This window comes from Bubalus bubalis, chromosome 11 (assembly GCF_019923935.1).
Source record: "Bubalus bubalis isolate 160015118507 breed Murrah chromosome 11, NDDB_SH_1, whole genome shotgun sequence".
Classification (NCBI taxonomy): Eukaryota; Metazoa; Chordata; class Mammalia; order Artiodactyla; family Bovidae; genus Bubalus; species Bubalus bubalis.
The window spans coordinates 88042106-88069795 of record NC_059167.1 but is presented as its reverse complement, the minus strand read 5'-3'; the positions used below and the strand labels follow the sequence as shown (position 1 = coordinate 88069795).

Here is a 27690-nt window from a genome sequence, read left to right as displayed (position 1 = left end):
CTTTGCAGGACTGGCACCCGCAGGGAATGAAGAAGGCAGGACTGGGCACAGAGGTTGAGGGCATGATGAAGGCTGTTCTGGAGCTCAGCTGGCTCTGTAGGGTTGTCCCTCCTGGCAAGTAGGGGCTGAGCCTTTGTACTCCTTCATGGAGGCGGTCCTTGGGCTTGAGAAAGGTGGGCCTTCTCAGCCAAGGCAAGTCCTTGAGGTGACTCAGCTGAGAGCCATCAGCCTTCAGCACTTCCAGCTGCTAGGGAAGGTGGGCTTCAGCCCTGGAGAGGGCTCTGGGTGATTCCCCACGCTATCCACCACTTCTCTCCAGCCCACAGCTAGTGAGCTGGTGGCTAAGGAGCAGGAACACACACGGAGGTCCTCTGTCTCTAAACCTAATGAGCCTAGCCTCGTTTTTCCAGCTCCATTATGTACTCCCCTATCTCAGGGTACACGAGCAAGAACACGGGCTCCAACTGGAGGTCATTGAGTGGCAAGACCAGGACCAATAACTCAGTCAAACTTGATCAGTCAGGACAAGGAGGAGGTGTGGTTATGAGGGAATGCTACCTTCATCCGAGAAGAGAGAAGAAATTTCATTTACTCAAAAAAATCGAGTGCTTACTATATTCCAAGCCCTGCTCTAAGTGTGGGAGAAGTTGAAGAAAGTAAACAGATCTCCTTCCCTTTAGAACTTCCTTTCTATGGAGGAGGACAACGGGGAAGTGAGCCCTGGTCCTCCAGGGCTCCAGGTGGACTTGCTTACTTGCGAAGACGAGGAGTGAAACAGGTCTCGTCTTTTCATAAGATGTCTGCAGGAAAATGACGCCCAGTCAGTTTCTCATGTGATTATCTCCCATATATAAGCGAGTAAGGAAATGTGGGGAACAGTTGCTACGTTTGGGAGGGAGTAGAATGGGTGGAATGGGGGAGTAAAGGGGACTTTAATCCTCTCACTCTCTCCCAGCCTCTCTCCCTGCCTCCCCTTTCCTTCGCCACCTCCTTATTGCCCGGGTACCCAGGGTACAGCCACTGCAGGGGGTTGAGTGTGTGGTGGGGGGTTGCCCTGGTTTCCCCTCAGCTCTGAGCTGGAAGGGCACTTGGAGTTTCCCTGCCTAGTCCCCTCTGTTCCTTCACCCTGGGGACTCCTCTTGGTGTCCACTGAGGAGGGGGAAGCAAGGACTTGGATATTCCATAAAATGGGGCCCATGTTTGGGAGAAAGAGTCATTCTACAGACTTTAATTTTGTACTCTGTATAGTTCTGTGCTACTTGAAAGTTTTGTAAGCATGCTGTGTGTATTGCATGTCTAGAGTTGTTGTGAGTTTCTTTGTTTACTTATCTCTTTCTTTCTTTTATTTTTAATTTATTTGGCTGCACCGGGTCTCAGTTGCAGCATGTGGGATCTAGTTCCCTGACCAGGGATGGAACCTGGTCCTCCTGCATTGGGAGCATGGAGTCTTAGCCACTGGGCCACCAGCTTATACCTCTTTTTTGGGCATTGTAGGAAGAAGACTCTGGCTGATAAACCAGGCCTGTCTCCAGACTCCTCGGGGTGAGGACCTCTTGGCTGGCACCCACCTTTGGCCAAATTATGAAGGTAGTCGGGCTGCATATCGGAGCCCAGCCTCTCTGTCTGGGTCTCCCTTTGTGGGCACATCCCCTACCCTGTCTCCCTGTAGCCCCTTCCCTTGAATGATTGTGGTTGTATTTCATCTTGGTGAGGACTAAGTTCTCTCCAGATGGGCTTCCTCTTCCCTGGAGCCTTTTTGCCCAGGTACTTCATCCTGGGCCTTCTTGCTTGGGGTGAAAGGCTCTGTGTCTTGAGAAGGGAACACTCAGCGGTAGCTGCTGATGCTGGTGATCTGGTGACAGCCGACTCTCTTTAGAGAGGACCTGTGAGTCCCTTGGGAACAACCAGGCTGGCTTTGGAGACAAGTTGTAGGATCCATCATGGATAATTTTGTTTGTCTGAAGTGTAGTCGGTTTACAGTATCATGTGAGTTTCAGGTGTACAGCATAGTGATTCAGTATTTTTGCAGGTTATATTCCCTTATATTGATAGGTTATTACAAGAGAATGGGTATAATTCCCTGTGCTATGCAATAACCCTTGTTGCTTAGCTCTTTCATATATAGTTTATTTCTGTAAATCCCATACCCCAAATTGATCCCTCCCTCCCCTCTCCCCTATGGTAACCGTAAGTTTGTTTCCCATGTCTGTGAGTCTGTTTTGAATACAGATTCATTTGTATTATTTATTAGATTCCACATATGAGTGATGTCAGAGAGTATATTTGTCTTTCTCTGCCTGACTTTGCTGAGCACAATATTCTCTAGGGTCCATTGTTGCAGATAGCTGGGAACTGCATTCAGTGCCCACTCTTCTGGTAATACGGCCACAATTTTGCCTTAGTGATTGACCTGTCTTTCATCTCATACATTTTGATGGGATTGGCCATCAAGGGACCCCATCATCTCTGGCCAGAGGATGAGCTGTGTCACCCAAGTTAGGCTGATTAAATACTCTGTCCTAGCGAGAGATAGCAGTTGATACCAAAACAGAAAATATTTGGGGTCTGTTTATTTCAGTTCCAGTGACTATACCCTGGCGTCTACTTCCTGGATTCCTGAAACTGCTGTCCCACCTGTCCTTCTGGCTTCAGTTTTCCTTTGAGTTCTCTGTTGCCTCTCATCTTCCAATAAAGTACTTTCTGGGTAAGTCACCCAGAGTCCGTTTCTACTGCTTACCACATAAGACCCCAGGCTAATACGGCACCCATGCCTACTAGGTCTTTCAAGCCCCATTTCCTCCCCTGACAGTGGGCCAGGCTTCTCAGTTTGCACACATGTGTGTGGTTCTGCTGAGTCTTATTTATACTGTGGATGGAGTGTGGGCACTGGTTGAGCAGGCCAGGTCAGGCATGAGGAACTAAGGGAGATGGTGGGGCCACCTAGATTCATATCCTTGTTCTGAACCATGCTGTCAGATTGGAATTGCACAGGCATGGAAGGGGGTCTGTGGCAGATACAGACAGAGCAAAAAGCCGTAGCCTGGACACACTGTGTCTTCTCAAAGTGTCAGCTTGAAGATTGTATGCGGGCAGGGAGACATGGTGGTTGTTTTTTGGTTTGGGTGGTTTTGGGTTTGTTTTTTTTTTCCAATTTTAAATTAAATACATACATATTTGGGCCTCCCTGGTGGCTCAGTTGGTAAAGAATCAGCCTGCAATGCAAGAGACGTTGGTTTGATCCCTGGGTCAGGAAGATCCCATGGAGAAGGGCATGGCAACCCACTCCAGTATTCTTGCCTAGAGAATCCTCATGGACTGAGGAGCCTGGTGGGCAATGGTACATAGGATCGCTAAGAGTCAGACATGACTGAAGCAACTTAACACACATTTTTTTTTTTAATTTTAAATTAAATACGTGTATATTTGGACATAGAATAGAAGAATCTGCAGCAATTTTTATGTGAACACAAGTGTATTCTAAGAAATGTCCTACTGGCAGAGAGCCAATTCCATATGCATATCTAAACATCTTGGCAGTATGCATTCTTCTCTGCAGCTATAAATGGTTCATTGGGAATTTAGAGAGACACTGGTATTAGGAGCTTTGATTAAACTACACAGGCTGTTCTAATCCAGGTTGCCTCCTCTGTCTACGCTCAGATTCCTTTTTGGGTTAAGCTAGAAGTGGGAGCCTCTCAGAGTCTTGCTGTCCCTGATGTCTTTCCCAGACCCTAATTACTGCTACCTTGTTAAAAATGGGCACACTTGTTAAAAAACTCTTCAGAGGAGAGACAGCCCTTTCTTCCATGGGTAAATGTAGAAAGCTTAAAATCAGTGTGGTGGATCTTATGATAGAGATGCTAAATATATAGATTCCTATTATGTTCTGGGCATTTCCCACGTTTAATCATTATATCCATAAGGCAAAAATAGTGTTAGTCCCCACAGTATAGATGAAGATATTGGGGTTCAGTGAGGTTGGGTAAAAAGCCCAAAGCCACACAGCTAATTAGGCCATTTTTTTCTTAAATATCATTCTTGTTCATCTCCCACTTTTAAAACTGTCCTCTTTAAATCCACAAAACTCCTCAGCCTGAATGGGTTTATTGTCTGATACTTTCTCTCTAACCGGGGGTAGGGACTAGGGGAGAAGGAGAGGGGTTCTCTTTACCCAGGGGACTCTGGCCACCTGAGGCTGGAGAAAGGCCCAGAGAGGAGGAGGGGGGCCTGAAGACAACATCCCCCCGATGCCTCTGTCCTGTAGAGCAGTGGCCCTCAATCTTTTTGGCACCTGGGACCAGTTTCATGGAAGGGGGAAGGGGAAGTTTTCAGGATGACTAAAGTATATTGCATGTATTGTGCACTTTATTTCTGTTATGATTATATCAGCTCCATCTCAGATCATCAGCATTAGATCCTGAAGTTTAGGGACCTCTGCTGTATAAAGGAGATGGTGGGCTTTGAGAACAGTCAGGGCTGGATCTGAGACTCCACTCTCCTGCTGACCATAGATAAGAGGGGCAAGGCAGGGGTTAGAGAGGCAGAGAAACCCACCATCACCAACATGCCACAGTTAGGTCAAAACCAAGTCTGTTCCTACTGTCTTTACAAAGAGGAACAGCAGCTGCTACGCCTCCCACCATATCTAATCGAGTATCCTGCAGGATGTTAAACCAGTTTTGGAGAAGTTGATGGCAAAGTGGCCATACCTATGCCCAACAGCCTGGCCTTGGCCAAACATGCCCTTGTAACCTCACCCTGACCCGAAGGAGGAGGTCCTCCTGCTGTCCCCTGACACTGCTGCCCAGGGGTCTAGGGCCAGCACAGGAAGGACCACAGGACACCCTTCTTTGACCCTTGGGCTGGAGTCCAAGGTGGTGACTCCTCCTTGCAGAGGTCCCTTTGAGGGTGGAAGTGTTGTCTTCTGCCCCCAACTTTCCCAGGACATCCTGTGCGGCAAGGGCTGATAACACGGCCCCTGGGGCAGCCGTCCCTTGTGGCCAGGCCTTGAACACTCTGACCCGAGCATGGGACTCTGGCAGCTGGGAATCCATGATCGTGATACCCTCTCCACAGGAGAGCAAGAGTCGGCTACTTTATTGTCAAGTTAAAATTTTAAACTTCGTTTCCATTATGTGTTTCTTTTAAGGGAAGAGATTCCATTGTGTGCTGCAACACTGTTATGCTCTGCAGAACTGTCTGATGGGCACAGCCCAAGCTTATGACCCTGACCTCCTCCCAACCAAACAACCATCTCCCCACCAATAGTTTCAGAATGTCCTGTTGAGTTGATGGTCCCAGTGGCTCTGAAGGGATGCTGGGGGATGAAGATAAAGCACTCCCTTTTCTTGTGTTGCTGTGAGTCTTCAAGGGGATGAGGAAGCCAGGCACCAAGTGGGGAGCACGCTCTGGAGGTCTTCAATCAGCTAGCCTGAGTCTCCCTGTCCCTAACTCACAGGGTGGACCTGATAAATCTTGCTCACTCAACTGAAGTCTCACATAGGCTCCTATGGGTCCTCTGGGCTCGAGGCAGGTATTTTCAACCCTATCTTTGAGTTGAAACTGAGGTCTAGAGAAGGTGAGTGACTTTCTTAAGGTCATAAAGCTGGAAGTGCCAGCACAGGGTCCTTTTCGGCTTGCTCTTCCTTATCTACCATGATCACTCCCCCAGGCCACTCTTTTGTGAATTACAGTAAAGGAAATGGAGACAAGAAGACAAGTTGAGTGACATGGTGACTATTCTCCATGGGGAATAACCCATTACCTTTATTTCAGTCAGTTCAGTTGCTCAGTCATGTCCCATTCTTTGCAACCCCATGGATTGCAGCATGCAAGGCTTCCCTGTCCATCACCAACTCCCAGAGCTTGCGCAAACTCATGTCCATTGACTTGGTGATGCCATCCAACCATCTCATCCTCTGTCATCCCCTTCTCCTCTTGCCTTCAGTCTTTCCCAGCATCAGGGTCTTTTCCAATGAGTCAGCTCTTTGCATCAGGTGACCAAAGTTTTGGAGCTTCAGCTTCAGCATCAGTCCTTTCAATGAATATTCAGGATTGATTTCCTTTAGGATTGACTGGTTGGATCTCCTTGCAGTCCAAGGGACTCTCAAGAGTTTTTTCCAACACCACAGTTTAAAAGCATCAATTCTTTGGTGCTCAGCTTTCTTTATGGTCCAACTCTCACATCCATATATGACAACTGAAAAAACCATAGCTTGGACTATATGGACCTTTGTCAGAAAAGTAATGTCTCTTTGCTTTTTAATATGCTGTCTAGGTTTATCATAGCTTTTCTTCCAAGGAGCAAGCATCTTTTAATTTCATGGCTGCAGTCACCATCTGCAGTGATTTTGGAGCCCAAGAAAATGACATCTCTCACTGTTTCCATTGTTTCCCCATCTATTTGCCATGAAGTGAAGGGACTGGATGCCATGATCTTAGTTTTTGCAATGTTGAGTTTTAAGCCAGCTTTTTCACTCTCTTTCACTTTCATCAGGAGGCTCTTTAGTTCTTTTTCGCTTTCTGCTGTAAGAGTGGTGCTATCTGCATATCTGAGGTTAATTTATTTATTTTTAAATACTTTATTTATTTGGCTGCATTAAGTCTTCGTTGTGGCACTTGGGATCTTTCACTGGGGGGTGTGGAACTGTCTAGTTTGTGGCACATGGGCTCAGTAGCTGCTGCATGCGGGCTTAGTTGCCCCAGGGAACGTGACATCCTAGTTCCCTGACAGGACTGAAACTGCATCCCCTGCATTGGAAGGCAGATCTTTTACCACTGGACCACCAGGAAGTCCCAGTAACCCATTACCTTTAAAAACACTTTTTTGAACCTTAGTGGAAACATTCATTTCTCCATTCATTCATTCATTCTCATATCTGTACATGGAACAAAACTGAGGGAGGCATCAAGTCCTGGGCATGATGAAAGGAGTGGGAGGGGATAAAGAGAGGGGTCAGCTGTGACTCTTGTCCTTGAGAATTCACCACATGTAGGATGACAGATATTGAGAAGCAAAAATGCTAGAAAGTCATTTATTTATTCCTTTAATTTGTGAAAGTTGTTTGGTCTAATGAAAGCCTTTATGGAAAAAACAAGTGCCTGTAAGAAGATCTCTAAGGAGGTGGGGGCACATATGAGGTGAGGGTCTGAGCAGAAAGTTGAGCAACTCACAATTGCATTAAGAGTTGTGTGTGTATGTGTGTGGAGGGGGTGGGGGCTGTGCCTGAACACATTCTTGGACATCAGAATCCCTCCCACCACATTCCCCACCGCGTCTCCACAGTCACAGGAGCTTTGTAATCACATCCAGCCTGGGACTTAACCAAACACAGCATTCCACCACCCTCTGCAACCTCTTTGTTTGATCCTCCCCCTGGAGACGCAGGTCATGAGGAAGAGAAGGGGGGAGGAGGGCAAACTGCAGGGAGCTGAGGGCAGTTTCCTCCGAATCCTCCTTGAATTCAGGAACTGAAAACAAGATGCCATTCCCCAGGCCTCCGGAGCCGGCACTCCCTTACATTAATGGAGCTCAGTCACAGAAACCCAGGAGGTCACCAGTCCAACCCACTTGGGTTAACAGAGCCCAGAAAGCAGCAGTAACATCTTTGATGGCACACAGCAGAAGGAAACTGCTTACGGTAGCCACCCATAGAGCATGATTTTAGAAGCCGGGGAAAGAGACTTATGCTTCAGGGACTTCCCCAGCAATTACCGCTGATGCCTCAGCTGCCTTCTCTCAGCATCCAGCCTTTTAGTCCACCATCAGAGATCAGTCTAAAAAGCAAATGCAGCAGGGGAGGGAGCCTCGTTATGGAAACTCATTTATGCTAGGGTGTAGATGACGGAGAGGCGTGGATGACTGATATGGGAGAGGCTGAGATAGTAGGGGCAAAGGAGAGGAGACCAGAAGAGCACTGGACCCTGCAAAGGCAAGAGGTGGCAGGTTCAGTCTAGAGGGAGGAAGGTGCAGAGCTGGAGGCTTAAGGCACCAAAGAGAAACTTTGTATCTGCTCTGTAAGCCCTGGGTCCTGTGCCTGATTTTGTCTTTCCTCTGGGAAGGAAGCTGTGAGCTTTCTAAAGTGTCAAATCACTCCTCGAGTCTAATCCTGTTGCCTTCTTCAGAGAATGCGTTTTAGATTTATTTTCAGCCTGCGTGTAAAAGTATCAGCAGGGTCATTCATTTAAGCTACCTGGACCTGGTGGATGCCTCAGCATCCCAGGCAGGGCGGCACTTCCTTCCTCCAGCCCTGTGGGAAATGAAGTATTTCTCAGGGTGAGCTTTCTCTTGTGTCTTGTTTTGTTTTTTAATAATTTAAGCTCCCTGCTTTATGTATCTAATCTCTTCGTATTTTCAACATAAAAACAGGTCCAAGGAGCATTTTACATTCTCTGAGTGTGTTGTAATTGGTGTTTATCATTTATTTAATCTTTTCCTTTCTTTAGTGTTTTTAATTACTTAAGAAATACATACACATTGTAAAGGATTCAAAAAAGAGAAGAGTATGTGACACCAAGAAAATGTCACTTGATCACTCTCTGCTGCTAGAGTCACCGTTGGTACTTCGGTGAGTATCTTTCTTTCTTTCTTTCCGTCTTTGCCTTTTTTTGTTTTAAACAAAAAAGGGATCATGGGCTACATCAGCCGTTCTCAAAGCGTGGTTTTATGAATTCCAGAAGATTCCTGAGACCATTTCAGAGGGTCCATAAGGCCAAAGCTGTTTTTATAATTGCGCTAAAGCATTATTTGCTTTCTTCACAGTGTTGATATTTGCACTGATGTTACAAAATACGAAGGTGGGTAAAACTGCTGCTGGTGTCCTAGATCAGGGTGGTGGCACCAGACTGTCCTGGGGTGGCGGTGAGGAGTCATTGTATCCTTCACCAGCACACTCTCAGAATAACAGAAACTCTATTTTCCTTAAGAACGCCCTTGATAGAACAGTGAAGATGACTAAGTTTATTAAATTTCAACCCTGGAGTCCCTTTATTTTTAAGAGTCTGTATGAGATGAGGAGTACACATCAAACACTTCAGCTGCATTCCAAGTTACAATAATGGTCTGCAGGAGCAGTACTTGTGCAATTGTTTGACTTGCAAACTGAATTCAATTGTGTGTGTGTGTTTTAATGGAGAAATATTTTTACTTGAAACAATGACTAACAGGCAAACTATATTGGGTCAGATTTGGGCATTTTTTCAGACATTTTCTCAACAATTAATGAGCCTGTTACTTCAAAGAAGACTGACAAGTGTGTAGTACTAATGATGAAATTCAAACTTTTAAGCAAAAATTAGGATTTTTTTTTTTAACAAAAAAGGGATTATAAGCTACACAACAACTCCCAAAGCATGCTGTTTAACTTATATTTGTCATTATGAGCTGACAGCTTGCCAACACTTAAAGACTGTAATGATGAGATTGGTGGTGATATTAACAAATGTGATTTTTGACATTGTTAATAATATGTGTCAATATACAAAACATCTATATAACTCAGTGAACCGGTGTTTTTTAAATGACCAGTTATGATGTTACAAAGTCATACATGGGTAAAAGAATCATTGGAAGTGGAAGATAGACTGATGGATTTTAAAGTAACAGTAAGAAAAGTTCATCAATATGGTTTCAGAATCCACATTGCAACTAATCCTTGAGAAACCACCACTTGTGGAAATTTGGTGAACTCGCCAAGAAGAATATCCAAAATGATCTATGAAAATTACTCTCCCTTTTCCAACTACAGCTGAGCATGAGGTTGGATTTTGCTTCCTGTACTTCAACCAAAACACCTACCACAACAGATTGATTGCAGAAGTAGCCGTGAGAATCCAGCTGTCTTCTATTAAGCCAGATATTAAATACATTTGCAGAAATGTGAGACATTGCCAGCCTTCTTACTAAATTACGTCTTGCCATAGTTCATTCTGATAAAAAGGATGTGACTTACATAAACATGTAATCTGTTTGTTATTGTTATTGGGTTGGCCAGCGTGCTATGTGCTAAGTCACTTCAGTTGTGTCCGACACTTTGCGACCCTGTGGACCATAACCCACCAGGCTCCTCTGCCCATGCGATTCTTCAGGCAAGTATACTGGAGTGGGTCGCCCTGCCCTCCTCCAGCGGATCATCCCAACCCAGGAATCAAACCTTAAGTCTCCTGCCTTCGCAGGCAGGTTCTTTACTACTAGCGCCACCTGGGAAGGTTAGCCAACACCTTAAATAAATTAAGAAGTGTATATTTAAATGTCGTAGTTTAAATTTCTAATGTGGTAAATACCAGTAGATATAACCTACATAACAAAAGCTCTTTGGAATCCCAATTAATTGGTAAGAGTAAAATGGAGTCCTAAGACCAAAAAGTCTGAGAACTGCTGTTCTATGTATTGTTTAATACTTGATCATCATCAAGTGTCAGTAAACAGGTCTATCGCACTCTTTTTCACTATCACATGTTTTTTCATAACTTACTTCACCACTCCCTATTGATGCACAGTTCAGTTCAGTTGCTCAGTCGTGTCCGACTGTTTGTGACCCCATGAATTGCAGCATGCCAGGCCTCCCTGTCTATCACCAACTCTCGGAGTTTACTCAAACTCACGTCCGTCGAGTCAGTGATGCCATCCAGCCATCTCATCCTCTGGCGTCCCCTTCTCCTCCTGCACCCAATCCCTCCCAGCATCAGGGTCTTTTCCAATGAGTCAACTCATCGCATGAGGTGGCCAAAGTATTGGAGTTTCAGCTTTAGCATCAATCCTTCCAATGAACACCCAAGACTGATCTCCTTTAGAATGGACTGGTTGGATCTCCTTGCAGTCCAAGGGACTCTCAAGAGTTTTCTCCAACACCACAGTTTAAAAGCATAAATTCTTTGGTGCTCAGCTTTCTTCACAGTCCAACTCTCACATCCATACATGACCACTGGAAAAACCATAGCCTTGACTAGACAGACCTTTGTTGGCAAAGTAATGTCTCTGCTTTTTAATATGCTATCTAGGTTGGTCATAACTTTTCTTCCAATGAGTAAGCGTCTTTTAATTTCATGGCTGCAGTTACCATCTGCAGTGATTTTGGAGCCCAAAAAATAAAGTCTGACACTGTTTCCATTGTTTCCCCATCTATTTCCCATAAAGTGATGGGACCGGATGCCATGATCTTAGTTTTCTGAATGTTGAGCTTTAAGCCAACTTTCTCACTCTCCTCTTTGACTTTCATCAAGAGGCTCTTTAGCTCCTCTTCACTTTCTGCCATAAGAGTGGTGTCATCTGCATATCTGAGGTAATTGATATTTCTCCTGGCAATCTTGATTCCAGCCAGCCCAGCATTTCTCATGACGTACTCTGCATATAAGTTAAATAAGCAGGGTGACAATATACAGCCTTGACGTACTCCTTTTCCTATTTGGAACCAGTCTGTTGTTCCATGTCCAGTTCTAACTGTTGCTTCCCGACCTGCATATAGGTTTCTCAAGAGGCAGGTCAGGAGGTCTGATATTCTCTTCTCTTTGAGAATTTTCCACAGTTTATTGTGATCCACACAGTCAAAGGCTTTGGCATAGTCAATAAAGCAGAAATAGATGTTTTTCTGGAACTTTCTTGCTTTTTTGATGAGCCAGCAGATGTTGGCAATTTGATGTCTGGTTCCTCTGCCTTTTCTAAAACCAGCTTGACCATCTGGAAGTTCATGGTTCACATATTGCTGAAGCCTGGCTTGGAGAATTTTGAGCATTACTTTACTAGCATGTGAGATGAGTGCAATTGTGCAGTAGTTTGAGCATTCTTTGGCATTGCCTTTCTTTGGGACTGGAATGAAAAGTGACCTTTTCCAGTCCTGTGGCCACTGCTGAGTTTTCCAAATTTGCTGGCATATTGAGTGCAGCACTTTCACAGCATTGTCTTTTAGGATTTGAAATAGCTTAACTGGGATTCCATCACCTCCACTAGCTTTGTTCGTAGTGATGCTTTCTAAGGCCCACTTGACTTCACATTCCAGGATGTCTGGATCTAGGTGAGTGATCACATCATCATGATTATCTGGGTTGTGAAGATCTTTTTTGTACAGTTCTTCTGTGTATTCTTGCCACCTCTTCTTAATATCTTCTGCTTCTGTTAGGTCCATACCATTTCTGTCCTTTAATGATCCCATCTTTGCATGAAATGTTCCCTTGGTATCTCTAATTTTCTTGAAGAGATCTCTAGTCTTTCCCATTCTGTTGTTTTCCTCTATTTCTTTGCATTGATCGCTGAAGAAGGCTTTCTTATCTCTTCTTGCTATTCTTTGGAACTCTGCATTCAGATGCTTATATCTTTCCTTTTCTCCTTTGCTTTTGGCTTCTCTTCTTTCCACAGCTATTTGCAAGGCCTCCTCAGACAGCCATTTTGCTGTTTTGCATTTCTTTTTCTTGGGGATGGTCTTGATCCCTGTCTCCTGTACAGTGTCATGAACCTTTGTCCATAGTTCATCAGGCACTCTGTCTATCAGATCTAATCCCTTTAATCTATTTCTCAGTTCCACTGTATAATCATAAGGGATTTGATTGTCCTTTGTACTTATATCTTACACATTTCTACAAGTATTTTCATAAGACAAATTCCTAGGACTGTTGAATCAAAATCCATGTATATTTAGGAAATTAATAGACATTTCTAAATTATACTCTTAAAAGATGGTATCATTTTAAACTTCTATCAAAAATGTGCCTTTCTTATCTTCTTAATCAGGTATTTTCTATTTCTTCTTCTTCTTCTTTTTTTTTTTTTTTTTTTTACTATTTTGCCTCATTAAAGAGGCTTACCCAGTGAATAAACAATTCAGGTTCTTTGTACATAAAAATTTTTTTTTTTTTTTCTTACTGACTGGGAAAGTCAGTAAGAAAGATAAATTAACAAAAACCAGGTAAAAGGTAGGACTGTGGGGGAGGTGTTATAGTAGAAATCTAGATAAATGAAAGATACTATAGCTAAACATTACATTTTGCCTTGCCCTTCCAGGCAACTAAGGCAAAAAGAAACATAATGATTTATTTATCTTGCCTTATCTGATAGAGGGAAGTCTATGAGAACTCAGAGAAAGATCTATTCCTAATGCTCATATGCTAAGTATATCTTCACATGGATTTTTTTCTTAAAATTTTAATTTTATTTTGGTTTATTCTTTTTATTGAGTAGGTAATACATTTGTATGGTTTTAAAATCTAAATAATATTAAAACATATACACTGAGAAGTCTCACTTTCATTCCATCCATATCCATCCTGTTCCCTTTGTCCTTTTTCATTTATTCTTTCACTAATTATGTGAAAATTCATGCAAATGTAAGCATTAATATTTATTTTTACTTCTCTCCCTCTCATTCACAAAAGGTAACATAGTCTATACTTTTGACATCTTGTTTTTTTATTCCACAATCTGTCTTGGAGTTCATATGATATCATTGTATTGAGGAACAGGGTCCATTAAGATAGCCTACTGGCCATATATGGTTATTTAAACTAAAATTAATAAAATTAAAATGTAACTCCTTGGCTGAACTAGCACCATTTCAAGTGCTCAGTAGCTGCATGTGACTAGAGGCTACCTTACTGGACAGAGTAGAGCATTTCCATCATGGCAGAAAGGTCAATGCAGCTAATGTACTCAACTGTGTGGCTGTAACATAGTTAATGCTGCTGTCCCATATTGCTAAATATTTGGGTTGTTTGCAGTATTTTTGGTGTTGTAAACTGTGTCCTACTATTGCATGAATTCTTTTGAAATTGTTTTTAAAAAATTTTTATGTACAAAGAACCCGAATTGTTTATTCACTGGGTAAATGTCTTGGACAATCTATTCAAGGAAAATCACTTAGTCTGACTTGATGAAGACTGTATCCTCTGTGTACCAACAGAAACACTGATGGCCCATATTGAGGCCATATTTCCAGATCAGATTGTGCTGGTTTGAGCAGACACAGAATGAATGAGAACCCTGGCTGAGTTTTCCCAGGTGGCTTCAGTGATCCTGCCAGTGACCCAGCTTGCTTTCAGTGGTGCCAGCATGGAAATGACACATGAATTTTTATAGAAGGGGCTCTGCAATAACAAAAGGCCTGGTGAGATAAGGGCATCACTCAAGGCAGTGATTTCACTGCAGCGTGGGACCTCTATGTTCATGAGCCTATCTAGTCCTTAGCTCTGCAGGTCTGGAAATGCTCAGGCCCAAGTCATATTACCAACACTCATAAGACACTGCTGGGTACCCAAACATTAGCAATCAGTTGATCTTAAGTGGAGGTGATTCTTTAGGTTTACTGAAATCATCATGCCTGCTGCCTAGGACTCTACATTGCCAAAAGGCATCTCCCACCCAGGGGAAATGGATAATTCTGTCAGATATTTCATCTAGACTTGATATATTCCTGCCCCCAAACCAAGTATGCCTCTCCTTTTATCAGATAATTGTGTCTGCTGGGTTCACCATTCTCTGTATAGTATTACCCCTCTGGGCCATCTTCTCAAAGATTCCTTGAGAACTAGCCCTCTTCTATTAACCTGCTTTTACTTTGTATAGAGCACAGTATGCTTGGGAGATTTCACCTTGCTTGGTGATGGTCAAGTTTCAATGTTAAGTCTTCCCTAAGCTCTTCAATCGTATATTAATAACTACAATATCTTTGGTATATGCTATTGTGATATCTAGTGGTTTTAGAATATGTTCACAGATTCTTACCAATCTCATTAAGAGATGGCATTTAATCCCTGCCATGTATCTCCTCCCTCCCCTCCCACAAGTGTGGTTTGGGTTTTGTGATTTGCTTCTAATGAAGAGCATATGGTGGAAGTGATGGGTTATAACTTGGGAGACTAGGTCATAACAACTGTGCTTCCTCTCTGTTTTGATCTTCCCTTTTTAAAATAGATTTATTCTAATTATCTTTTTCAAAAAGTATCTATTTATTTATTTGACTGCGCCAGGCCTTAGTTGTGGCATGTGAATTCATAGTTGCGGCCTGTGGGATCTAGTTCCCTAACCAGGGATCAAACCTGGGCCTCCTGAATTAGAAGCACAGAGTCTTAGCCATTGGATCACCAGGGGATTACCTGCTTTGCTGTCTTGGATCACCCTGGGAGAAGCCAACCACCATGTCTCAAGGACACTATACCAGTCCTGTGGAGCGGTCTACATGGTAAGCAACTGAGGCCTCATGCTGAAAGCCAGCAGTCACTTGCAAGGCGAGTGAATGAGCTGCGTAGAAAATGAATCCTTCAGCCCAAAGCAAACCTTCAGAGGCCTCCAACCCTGGTCAACCTCTTGACAATCTCATGACAGAACCTTAGCTAGTACCACCCACCTGCAGAGACTGCATGAAATAATAAATGTTTGTTATTTTATACTACTACGTTTTGTTAGCAGTGACAGATAACTAATGTACCCTAGATGGCTGAGATCATCCTTTATTTATTTATTTGGCTGCCTTGGGTCTTAGCTGGGGCACATGGATCTTTTCTTTTGTTGTGGTGTGCGGGCTTATAGTTGCAACGTGTGGGCTTAGTTGCCCCATGGCATGTGGGATCTTAGTTCCCCAGCCAGGGATTGAATGGTATCCCTGGCATTGCAAGGCAGATTCTTAACCACTGGACCACCAGGGACATCCCCACCGTTGCTTATGAATTTCCTTTTCAGAAGGTAATCTCCCTGTTCTACAGGGACCCTGAAGAGCACAGTAGCCTGTGAACCATCATTTCCTTACCCATAGAAGGCAAACAGGTGTGAAGGGTGCAAAGCAGGGGCTCAAATGGAACGTGTTGTTAATATTGTTGTCATTAATGTCATTAGTGAATATGACATTGAAGAAGCACTGGACATCGCCTCTTTGCCCTTTTAGATTCACCCCCATCTCTTTTTACTCTATTCTGTATCCTAGGAGACTGACTTCCATGGGCTATATCTCTTACACTCAGGGTTCCAGTAATGTTTTGCAAATGGGAAATGATGGAGATAGGAGGGCCAGAGGAAAGTGAGGAGAGAGATATTTTCCTTGGTTTCCTCTCTGCCAGGTCACTGTGGTTTGGCTTTGTGCCTCTAGCTAAGGTCACAGCTCTGTCAAGGGACCTTCTCCATATACACCCCCTATACACCGCTTCCTCCCTTCTCCCCGCTAAGCTTAGGGATGGTAACTGCTCCCCAGGGTTGCTGGCCTCAGGGTGCTGCACTGGCATGGGGTAGTTTCCCTAAACTTTGCTCTCATATGGATTTTGGGAATAGTCCCTTTATAAATCCTCTTGCACTGGTGGTCCAGTGGCTTGGACCGGGAGCTTTCACTGCTGGAGGCCTGATTTCAGTCCCTGGTCAGGGAACTAAGATCATGCAAGCTGCATGATGGAGCCCCCAAAAATTCTCCTCCAATCACATAGATCCCCTGCAAGGATCCTGAGTGACACATATAGCTTAGAAATGGTGTATTAGTGCTAGTTATGGTTGTTTTTAATAATAATCTTGGGTAACAAAAACATATGGTATAATCTGAAAGATTGCTGTGAATCAAAATAGATAGAAGATGGAGTTGAGAAACATCTCAGGAAATGGTTATTCAGAATATCTTGAGTCAACTCCTCTGGCAAGTTTGCGTATTCTGCCTGATGTCTGCAAGAAGATCCCACAAGTTGGCCTACAGATGACGGTTGCCAACAAAATGAAAAAGTGATGACAGATCAATAATCAAGAACTTAAGTAGTTCTTAGCTGCTGAGTAGAATCTTTGGAACCCACCTTACCAATTCCATGGCTCAAGTATTTTTCTGAATCTCAAGTATTATTCGGTGCTGTAAAATAGGGGTAGACTGGTGTCACAGAAGGGGGCAAGACTTGTTGCAACAGTACATGGCTCCACTTGGTAGCTTCTTGAATTCCTGGTATTTTATTTATTTTTATTTTGGTTGTGCCAGGTCTTTGTTATGGCATGCAGGGCTTGCTCTAGTTGTACCACATGGGATCTTAGCTCCCCATCCGAGGATCAAACCTGCGTCCCTTGCATTGAAGTCTGATTCTTAACCACTGGACCACCAGAGAAGTCCTGCTTCTTGAGTTCTCATATGTCAGTTATACTCTTTTGTACTCCAGTTTTTGGCCTATTTCCTCACTGTAGGCCTTAAAAAACCATAACTTATTGCTTAGAAAGTAATAAACATTGAAATGTTAACAAATGTTAGTTAACTAATAATGTTTGACTATGATTGTAAGTCTTTCTCATCTCCTATTTTCCCTTTCACATTCTAATCTACTACAAACTAAATAGCCAGATGTCAAGTTTTGTTTCAGTGGGCATGATGCTAGAAAGAATGAATATTGGAAAGCAGCTTATTTTATTCTTGAGGCCTTCATGCCCATGTGGAGCTCCTTTTGAAGAAACCTGGCCACATGACCCTGCCACCATGAAGCAGGGGTGGGCAACAAACCCAAGAAGAGTTGGCTGTATAGACTGACCGGCAGCCAATGAGACAACCCCAAAAGGACAACAGTAACTAGAACCAATCAGACCTTGTCTTTTGGAAAGTTTGAGTATGAGCCTCAAGAGGGCATCCATGACTCCCTGGGGGTCCAGTGGTTAAGAGTCCACCTGCCAATGCAGGAGACATGGTTCAATCCCTGGTCTGGGAAGATCCCACATGCAGTGGAGCAACTAAGCCTGTGCACCACAAGTACTGAGCCTGTGCACCACAAGTACTGAGCCCATGCACCACAAGTACTGAGCCCGTGCACCACAAGTACTGAGCCTGTGCACCACAAGTACTGAGCCCGTGTGCTGCAACTGCTGAAGCCCACGTGCCTGGAGCCCATGCTCTGCAGCAAGAGAAGCCACTGCATGAGAAACCTGTGCACCGCAACCAGAGAGCAGCCTCCTCTTGACTCAGCTAAAGAAAGTCCACTCACAGCAACGAAAATCCAGCACAGCCAATAATAAATAACATTTTTTAAAAAGAGGCTCTGCATACCGAGGAGACCTGGAAAGAGGCAGCAGTCTACAGAGGAACAGAGATAAGAGAGTGAGCAGAAGCCCCAGGACTCTAGGAGCTCTAACTGTAGGGGCAGAGAGTAGCTTCGTTGCCTGATGCTGGAGCATTATGGTCAGGGGTATATAGGATGCCAGGGACTATTAGGCAATGCTCCAGCCATCAGAGCTTCAGTGATCCCAAATGACCCCTACACCATGTCCTGTTTATCTCCAGAGCTGTTTTCAGGAGAGACAGTTGGTACAGGGTAGGTGCTCCTGTGTATGTGGTGACCTGAACTGTTTTTGTCTATTTATTTAGGAAGGTAAACTATGGAGAGGTAAGGAACTCAGACTCACTCTAACCAAAGTATCATTACTTTCTTGTTTTTTTTTTTTTTTTTTTTTCTTAATTTAAGCATTTGATCTATGGAGCCTGGAATATCTATTAAAATTTACTCAAGAAGAGACATACTTTTGAGCTGAGGTCCGATTTTCCAGTTTCTTTTTCTTTCATTTTGAGTCTGGCAGGAGGTTTTTATATTGCCTCCCAGGTGTGGAGACCAGCCACTATGTAGTGCTTGTAAAGAATGAAATGAGTTTGGAAAAAAAGTTAAACGAAATTCCTTTCCAAGATGCCATTAGTTTTAAAAGTCCTACTCGGAGTATCAGCTAGCGTGACTTTTAGACACTCAATTCAAGGTCATGAAATTCCTCTCCCCACTCCTCTCTGCTTTTCAACCTTTGAGCTACCCCAACTCCCACCCACTTCTTTCACTGCCTTCTCGGACTGTCTTGGCTCCTCTATTCTTGCCTTTCTCTGTGTTCTCTGACACAGTGTAACACTTGCCAGCACCAGACAATTATTACACCGTGTTGATACACAAGGAGCCCAAGGTGCTGGCATAAGGGACAGAGCAGGGCTCAAGGAGGACATTCATTGCCAACTATCACCCACGAGAGGATGGAGAGCATAGCAATGGACCCAGGAAGGCCAGAAAACAAAGGCTTGCTAAACAACCCCCAAATACACCGAGATGCATAAAAGACACCTTTGACTACAAAAAGATATTTAAAATTTCTGAATGACAAAAGATACCATAAACTCAGAAAGCAAAGGGCAGAATGGGGGGACATATTTTTAACACAAGTAGCAGACAAAAGGTAAATGTCCTTCCTCTACAAAGAGTGTTCTACAATTTAATAAGGAAAACAGAAAAGGCCGGATAGAAAAGTGGGTTAAGGTTTTTAGTTCTTTTTGTTTTTTTTTGGTTTTTTTTGGCTGCACTGCAGCATGAAGGATCTTAGTTCCCCTACTAGGGATGGAAACCATGTCCCTTGAAGTGGACATGGGGAGTTGTAACCACTGGACCACCAGGGAAGTTCCCTGTTAAGGTTGGAACTGGCAATTCATAGAGGAGAAAATGCAAACTTTCAGAAGACACAAAATGATGCTTGATCAGAGAAAGTCAACCCAAAACAATGAGATGTTCTCTTTTGCCCATCAGATTAGAAAAAACTAAAAAGACAGATAGTACCCAAGGAATGACTGCATTCATATATTGTTCATGATATATCAAGTTAAAACATTGACTAGCTAGACAACATGATTCAATGTCTGTATTTTAAAAAACCATGAAGAAAGAGAGAGTGATCAATAGGTGGTCCAATTAAACTTGAAGAAAAATGAAGAAGGAGACACACCAAACTGTTAACCTAGAAAGTGGAAAGTAGGGTTTTGTGAAGTCTTTGTACAATTCTTTCTTTTTACATACAGATGAGCTGTGGGTGGATTTTACTTTATGTGTTTTCACTAATTTTCAACCAAGTTATAAAATGTGATGTCAATGATAAAATGTGATATTACAAGGATGCTTGTGATAACTGATTGATCTGTGACATGTCTGCTTTGCTTTAGGTACTGTGCTAGGATATTTTAGTATGTTAGTTTATTTTATTCTCACAACCCCCTATGAAAGATACTATTAGAACTATTTTGCAGTTGAAGATGATGGAACTTAGCCAAAGTGACTGGTCCATAGACTCTGGCTGTGGTCATGGCTTATAGGCAATTCAAAGCAAAGGTGTGGTCAACACAGGCGATACCTAGGTTGTTATAAGGACTGGATGTGAAACTTTCAATGGGATGAATCCCCTTTAAATCACATGAAGAGTCCTTAAAAACTGGGTCTCAGTGTATGCTTCCCCAGCTGAGGTCTAGTCCCCCTCCTTTTGGCTTTTGATAGTCCCAGCTTCATAGAATTGCCATACTCCGAGCAGACCCACAGGAAGGCGAGGGAAGGTAAGGGTTTGAAGTCCCAAGCATTCAAAGGCAACTTTACTTCCCACCAATCAGTAGTCCAGACTATCCACTGTACATTTTCAACAATACTTCCAGCTCTTGCCATCTCTTTCTCAGTGTAAGTCCCCACCTGGGAAATACCCAGAAGCTCCCTTCCACAAAGCTGGCAGCCCTTTCCCAGACCTTGGCCATGACTCCCAATCTCTGTTGAGTCTAAGTTTGTATATAGGAGAGGGGGTGCTAGTCTTCCATTCTGGGGTAGAGCAGGGAGGAATCTGTTTAGGGCCAAAGCTACCAGGAGAAATTGGAGCCAGGGAAGCCAGCAACATCTGAGAAGGGAGGGAGTAAGGGGAGCAGGAGAGCTAGTAGTTCTGAAATGAGCCTGCATGGGTCATTTCAAAGGCAGGGGAAGGTGGGGGCTTCTGGGGCCATAACACCACTCTGGGGAATAAGGTAGCCCGACAAGTACAAGATGCTATGAAAGAGACAGCAAACATCTGATACACGCCCTCCTTTTGTGCTTAAATGATCCTAGTGTGCATTTATGTGGGGAGGGGAGGGGAGTGGAGTCTTCCAAGTTCTATTGACTTGATTCAAATATCACGGTGGTGGTGGTGCTTAGTCCTAAGTCATGTCTGACTCTTTGCAACCCCATGGACTGTAGCCTGCCAGGCTCTTCTGTCCATGTGATTTCCCAGGCAAGAATACAGGAGTGGCTTGCCATTTCCTTCTCCAGAGGATCGTCCCAACCCAGGGACTGAACCCATGTCTCCTGCATTGGCAGGAGGATTCTTTACCGATTGAATCACCAGGGAAGCCCCAAGCATCAGCATACCTGATCTATATTTTGAATTTCCCCACCTTCCAGCTGAGACTCTTCCCTCCTCTTTGCAAGCCACTGTCCCAGGTTTGCTGGGGGCTGGGCAGATGACCCGAGATCAGTCCTGCCTACCAAATCAGATCTGCTTTCCCAGGGCAGGCAGACCTCCTCAGCTCATCACAGGGACCTTTGGAAAGCTGCTAGGTGTTACCAGGTCATGGCCTTAAAACTTCTTTTACTGCAACCCTTACCAAGAAATACATGTTCTATCATGACTTATTACATAGGTGCTCACTAGCATGTACATGTGTGTGTGCACACACACACAAACTGAAACAGAAGCTTCAACAAATAATACTAAATATTCACCCTAATTATTTATGTTGCACTCTTGTTTGCCATTCTGGCTTTTTTTCATGTTTTGAAACGTAAATGCTCACAACCACTCAGTTGATTTCAGTACTGATGGGTTAAGACCAGCAGTTTGGAAATGAACTCAATTACACAGGCATTTTTGGAGAGAATACTTCAGTTTGCCATACATGTATAGGAGAAACCAGGATGAAGGGCAAGCTGTGGCCCAAGGTCATCTCTTGGATCCTTCTCAGTGAGAGATTCTCAGTCACCATAGGATTGACTGTATTGAGTCATATGATGAAAGGGACCCCTGTCATTCTAGAATAAAAAATAAGATTAATTATTGAGGGCTTTCTATATGCCAGCTATTGTTCTAAACACTTTACTGCAATTAATGCTTTTAATCCTCATGATACCACCATGCCATACATAGTAATATTAATCCCTGGAGAACAGATGGTTTGAAAACTTAACTCCAGGGAATAGCTAAAGCAAGAGAGTTCCAGAAAACATCTATTTCTGCTTTATTGACTATGCCAAAGCCTTTGACTGTGTGGATCACAATAAACTGTGGAAAATTCTTCAAGAGATGGGAATACCAGATCACCTGATCTGCCTCTTGAGAAATTTGTATGCAGGTCAGGAAGCAACAGTTAGAACTGGACATGGAACAACAGACTGGTTCCAAATAGGAAAAGGAGTACGTCAAGGCTGTATATTGTCACCCTGCTTATTTAACTTATATGCAGAGTACATCATGAGAAACGCAGGACTGGAAGAAGCACAAGCTAGAATCAAGGTTGCCAGGAGAAATATCAATTACCTCAGATATGCAGATGACACCACCCTGATGGCAGAAAGTGAAGAGGAACTAAAAAGCCTCTTGATGAAAGTGAAAGAGGAGAGTGAAAATGTTGGCTTAAAGCTCAACATTCAGAAAACAAAGATCATGGCATCTGGTCCCATCACTTTATGGGAAATAGATGGGGAAACAGTGGAAACAGTGTCAGACTTTATTTTTGGGGGCTCCCAAATCACTGCAGATGGTGACTGCAGCCATGAAATTAAAAGACGCTTACTCCTTGGAAGGAAAGTTATGACCAACCTAGATAGCATATTCAAAAGCAGAGACATTACTTTGCCAACAAAGTTTCGTCTAGTCAAGGCTATGGTTTTTCCTGTGGTCACATATGGATATGAGAGTTGGCCTGTGAAGAAGGCTGAGCGCCAAAGAATTGATGCCTTTGAACTGTGGTGTTGGAGAAGACTCTTGAGAGTCCCTTGGACTGCAAGGAGATCCAACCAGTCCATTCTGAAGGAGCTCAGCTCTGGGATTTCTTTGGAAGGACTGATGCTAAAGCTGAAACTCCAGTACTTTGGCCACCTCATGCGAAGAGTTGACTCATTGGAAAAGACTCTGATGCTGGGAGGGATTGGGGGCAGGAGGAGAAGGGGACGACAGAGGATGAGATGGCTAGATGACATCACTGACTCGATGGACGTGAGTCTCAGTGAACTCCGGGAGTTGGTGATGGACAGGGAGGCCTGGCGTGCTGCGATTCATGGGGTTGCAAAGAGTCAGACACGACAGAGTGACTGAATTGAACTGAACTGAACTGAACTGATGGATACGAGTATCAAAATCAGCAGACTGGGTCCAGAGCCTCCAGCTCCTAAGCGCCACACCTGCCTCCTCCCTATCCCAGACATTCTTGGACCCTTTGTTACCGGTTCATTTTGTCAACTTTCAGAGAATGCCATCCAGGGATTTCTCTGGTAGTTCAGAGACTAAGTGTCCGGGCTCCTAAATCCTGCAGGGGGGCAGGATTTGATCCTTAGTCAGCAAACTAAATCCCATGTGCCTCAAGTAAGACCTGGCATATATATATATATAATTTTTTTTTTAAGAGAGAGAATTCCATCCAGTGCTGAGCTCAGCAGGCTCTGGCTGGAATTCCATAGTGGACATAGGCTAGAGCTGGCCTGGTCACCAATTCAAGACCCTTTAGTTCTGGTGGCCTCTGCTGAGCTGTCCTTCAACTCATAAGCACCTCAGACTCAGGAGATCAGGGCTAGAAGGCATCTCAGAAACTATTCAGTTGCTCAGGGACTTTCATATGTAGTGAAAGGGGCACAGTCACCCCCTGTTCCAGGACCTCCACTTGTCTCTGTTGGAGTTTCTGCATAAGCTCATGCTTGAACATAATAGTTTTGCTGTTAAAACAAACTTGTTTGTCTGTTTGCTTATGGAGAGGTGCTTAGGGAATTCACTTTCTTTTGGAAACTAATTCATTGAACATTTTATTATTGTGGTAAAATATACATAATGTAAATTTACTATTAGCAACATTTAATGGCACCCTACTCCAGTACTCTTGCTTGGAAAATCCCATGGACGGAGGAGCCTGTTAGGCTGCAGTCCATGGGGTCGCTAAGAGTTGGACACGACTAAGCGACTTCACTTTCACTTTTCACTTTCATGCATTGGAGAAGGAAATGGCAGCCCACTCCAGTGTTCTTGCCTGGAGAATCCCAGGGACAGGGGAGCCTGGTGGACTGCCATCTATGGAGTCACACAGAGTTGGACACGACTGAAGTGACTTAGCATAGCATAGCATAGAAACTTTGCAGTATTCTACAGTATTCACCATTACCTAATCCTGGAACATTTTCATCACCCTGATGGGAGACCTCGTGGCAACCACTAATCTACTTTCTGCATCTGGGGATTTGCCTATCCATGGTATTTCGTATAAATGAAATCATGCAGTATGCCTTTTGTGCCTGGCTTTTTTTACTTAGTACAATATTTTTAAGGTTCATCCATGATGTAGCATGCATCAGTACTGAATAATATTCCATTGTATGTATATACCACAGGGCTTCCCAGGTGACTCAGTGGTAAAGAGCCTGCCTGCCAATGCAGGAGACGTGGGTTTGATATCTGGGTCAGGAAGATCCCCTAGAGAAGGAAATGGCAACCCACTCCAGTATTCTTGCCTGTGAAATCCCATGGACAGAGGAGCCTGGCAGGCTACAGTCCGTGAATAGCAGAGTTGGATACAACAGATAAAACTGAGTGACGAAATAACAAAAACAATGTATATACCACATTTAAAAAATCCATGTATCATTTGAGGGACACTTAAATCATTTCCACATTTCATCTGTGAATAATGCTGCTATGATCAGTTTTGTATAGGTTTTTGTTTAAATACTTATTTTCAATTCTTTGGGGTATATCACCCAGGACAGGAATAGTTGGGTCATATGTTTAAGTTTCTAAGGAACTGCCAGAGTGTTTTCTATAGTGCCTGCACCACTTGGCATTCACACCAGCAATGTATGAGTGTCCTGATTTTCCTGTGTACTTGCCAATACTTGTTACTTTCTACTTTAAAAAGTTATAGCTATCCTAGCGGGTGTGAAGTGGGGTCTTGTGGTTTTGATTTGCATTTCCCTAGGGACTAATGATACTGAGCATTTTTTCCATATTCCTATTGGTCATTGACTATTTTCTTTACAGAATTATCTATTCAAGTCCTTTGCCCATTTTGTAATTGTGTTTTTTGTCTTTTTGTGATGAGCTGTAATCACAATAAACTGTGGAAAATTCTGAAATAGATGGGAATAGGAGACCACCTGACCTGCCTCTTGAGAAACCTGTATGCAGGTCAGGAAGCAACAGTTAGAACTGGACATGGAACAACAGACTGGTTCCAAATAGGAAAAGGAGTACGTCAAGGCTATATATTGTCACCCTGCTTATTTAACTTCTATGCAGACTACATCATGAGAAACGCTGGGCTGGAAGAAGCACAAGCTGGAATCAAGATTGCCGGGAGAAATATCAATAACCTCAGATACACAGAAGACACCACCTTTATGGCAGAAAGTGAAGAGGAACTAAAGAGCCTCTTGATGAAAGTGAAAGAGGAGAGTGAAAAAGTTGGCTTAAAGCTCAACATTCAGAAAACTAAGATCATGGCATCTGGTCCCATCACTTCAGGGCAAATAGATGGGGAAACAGTGGCTGACTTTATTTTTCTGGGCTCCAAAATCACTGCAGATGGTGATTGCAGCCATGAAATTAAAAGACGCTTACTCATTGGAAGGAAAGTTATGACCAACCTAGACAGCATATTCAAAAGCAGAGACATTACTTTGCCAACAGAAGTCCGTCTAGTCAAGGCTATGGTTTTTCCAGTGGTCATGTATGGATGTGAGAGTTGGACTGTGAAGAAGGCTGAGCGCTGAAGAATTGATGCTTTTGAACTGTGATGTTGGAAAAGACTCTTGAGAGTCCCTTGGACTGCAAGGAGATCCAACCAGTCCATCCTAAAGGAGATCAGTCCTGGGTGTTCACTGGAAGGACTGATGCTGAAGCTGAAACTCTAATACTTTGGCCACCTGATGCAAAGAGCTGACTCATTTGAAAAGACCCTGATGCTGGGAAAGATTGAGGGCAGGAGGAGAAGGGGACGACAGAGGATGAGATGGCTGGATGGCATCACTGACTTGATGGATATGGGTTTGGGTGGACTCCGGGAGTTGGTGATGGACAGGGAGGCCTGGTGTGTTCATGGGGTCGCAAAGAGTCAGACACGTCTGAGCGACTGAACTGAACTGTAGGAGTTTTTAATATATTCTGATAAAATAAGTTCCTTGTCACTTATATGATTTGCAAGTACTTTGTCTTATTCTGTCGGCTGTCATTGCACTCTCTTGACAATATTTTATCTTAAATATTTATTTATTTTTAATTGATTGATGATTGATTTACAATATTGGTTTGATTTCTGTCATACATCAACCTGAGTTAACCATAGGTGTACATATATATCTTCCCTCTTGAATCTTCCTGCCCCCGCCCATTCCCACCACTCTAGGTTATTACAGAGCCCCAGTTTGAGTTTCCTGAGTATACAGCAAATTCCCCTTGGCTATCTGTTTACATATGTCAGTGTATTTACATATGTCAGTATATATGCATCCGTGCTACTCTCTCCATTTATCTCACCCTCTCCCTCTTCTCCCCTACCCTTGTCCATAAGCCTGTTCTCTATGTCTGCGTCTACATTGCTGCTCTGCAAACAGTACCATCCTTCTAGATTCCATATGTATGCATTAACATACGATATTTGTTTTTCTCTTCCTGACTTATGTCTCTCCATATAATAGGCTCTAGGTTCATCCACCTCATTAGAACTGACTCAAATGCATTCCTTTTTATGACCGAGTACTATTCCATTGTATATATGTTCCACGGCTTCTTTATCCATTCATCTTGACAGTGTCTTTTGATACACAAACATTTTAAATGTTGATAAAGTTCAATTCATCCATTTTTCCCCTTTTATTCCTTATGTTTTCAGTGTCATTTTAAAAAACTACCAAATCTGAGTTCATGGTTTTCTCCCGTGTGTTCTCCTAAGAGTTTCATGGTTTTAGATCTTAGATTTAAAGCTTTGATTCATTTTGAGTTAATTTTTAATATGGGATGAGGTAGGATTCAAACTTCATTTTTTGCAATTAGATATTCAGTTTTCCTACCACAATTTGTTGAAGAGACTCTTTCCCCTTTGAATGGTCATCACACCCCTCAAAAATCATTGCCCGTAGATGTCTGGGTTTATTCCTGGACTCTCAATCCTATTTCATTGATCTATATTTCTATTCTTAAGCCAGTTCCATACTGTTTTGATTATTGTAGCTTCATAGTAAGTTTTGAAATCAAGAAGAATGAGTCCTCCAACTTAGTTCTTTTTCTAGACCTGTTTCGGCTGTTTGCAGCCCTTTGCAATTCCATGTGAATTTTAGAATCATCTTGTCTATTTATGCAAAAAGGCCTTTCAGATTTTGATAGAGATGACAGTGAATCTATAGATTGTTTGCACAATATTACCATTTGAATGATATTAAGTCTTTGAATCCATGAGCCCAGAATGTTTTTCCATTTATTTAGATCTTATTTTCTTTCAGCGATATTTTCAATGTAAGTCCTGGTTAAATTTATTCCTAAATATTTTATTACTTAAAAAAATTAATGGACTTTGGGGGGACATTTAGGTTCACAGAAAAAATGAGCAGAAAGTAAGGGGAGTTCTGATAGACTCTCTTATTCTTTTTGATGCTATTATAAATGAAATTGTTTTCTTCATTGCCTTTTCTGGCTATTAACTGCTCATTTATGGAAATATAATGTTTCTGTATTGATCTTGTACTCTGCAACTTTGCTACATCTGT

At 43.0% G+C, this 27690-nt stretch overlaps 1 long non-coding RNA gene across 2 annotated transcripts; it reads left to right on the top strand.

The window, feature by feature from the left end:
- Nucleotides 1–283: 283 nt before the first annotated feature.
- Nucleotides 284–9955, top strand: LOC112587918. 2 transcript variants are annotated; one of them, XR_006542997.1, is made up of 4 exons: nt 284–858; nt 1495–1587; nt 8446–8567; nt 9633–9955. It is a non-coding gene; the product is annotated as an uncharacterized LOC112587918 (long non-coding RNA). The 2 variants fall into 2 exon arrangements; XR_006542996.1 differs by having other exon boundaries at nt 290–858; nt 9747–9955.
- The last annotated feature ends 17735 nt before the right edge of the window (nt 9956–27690 follow it).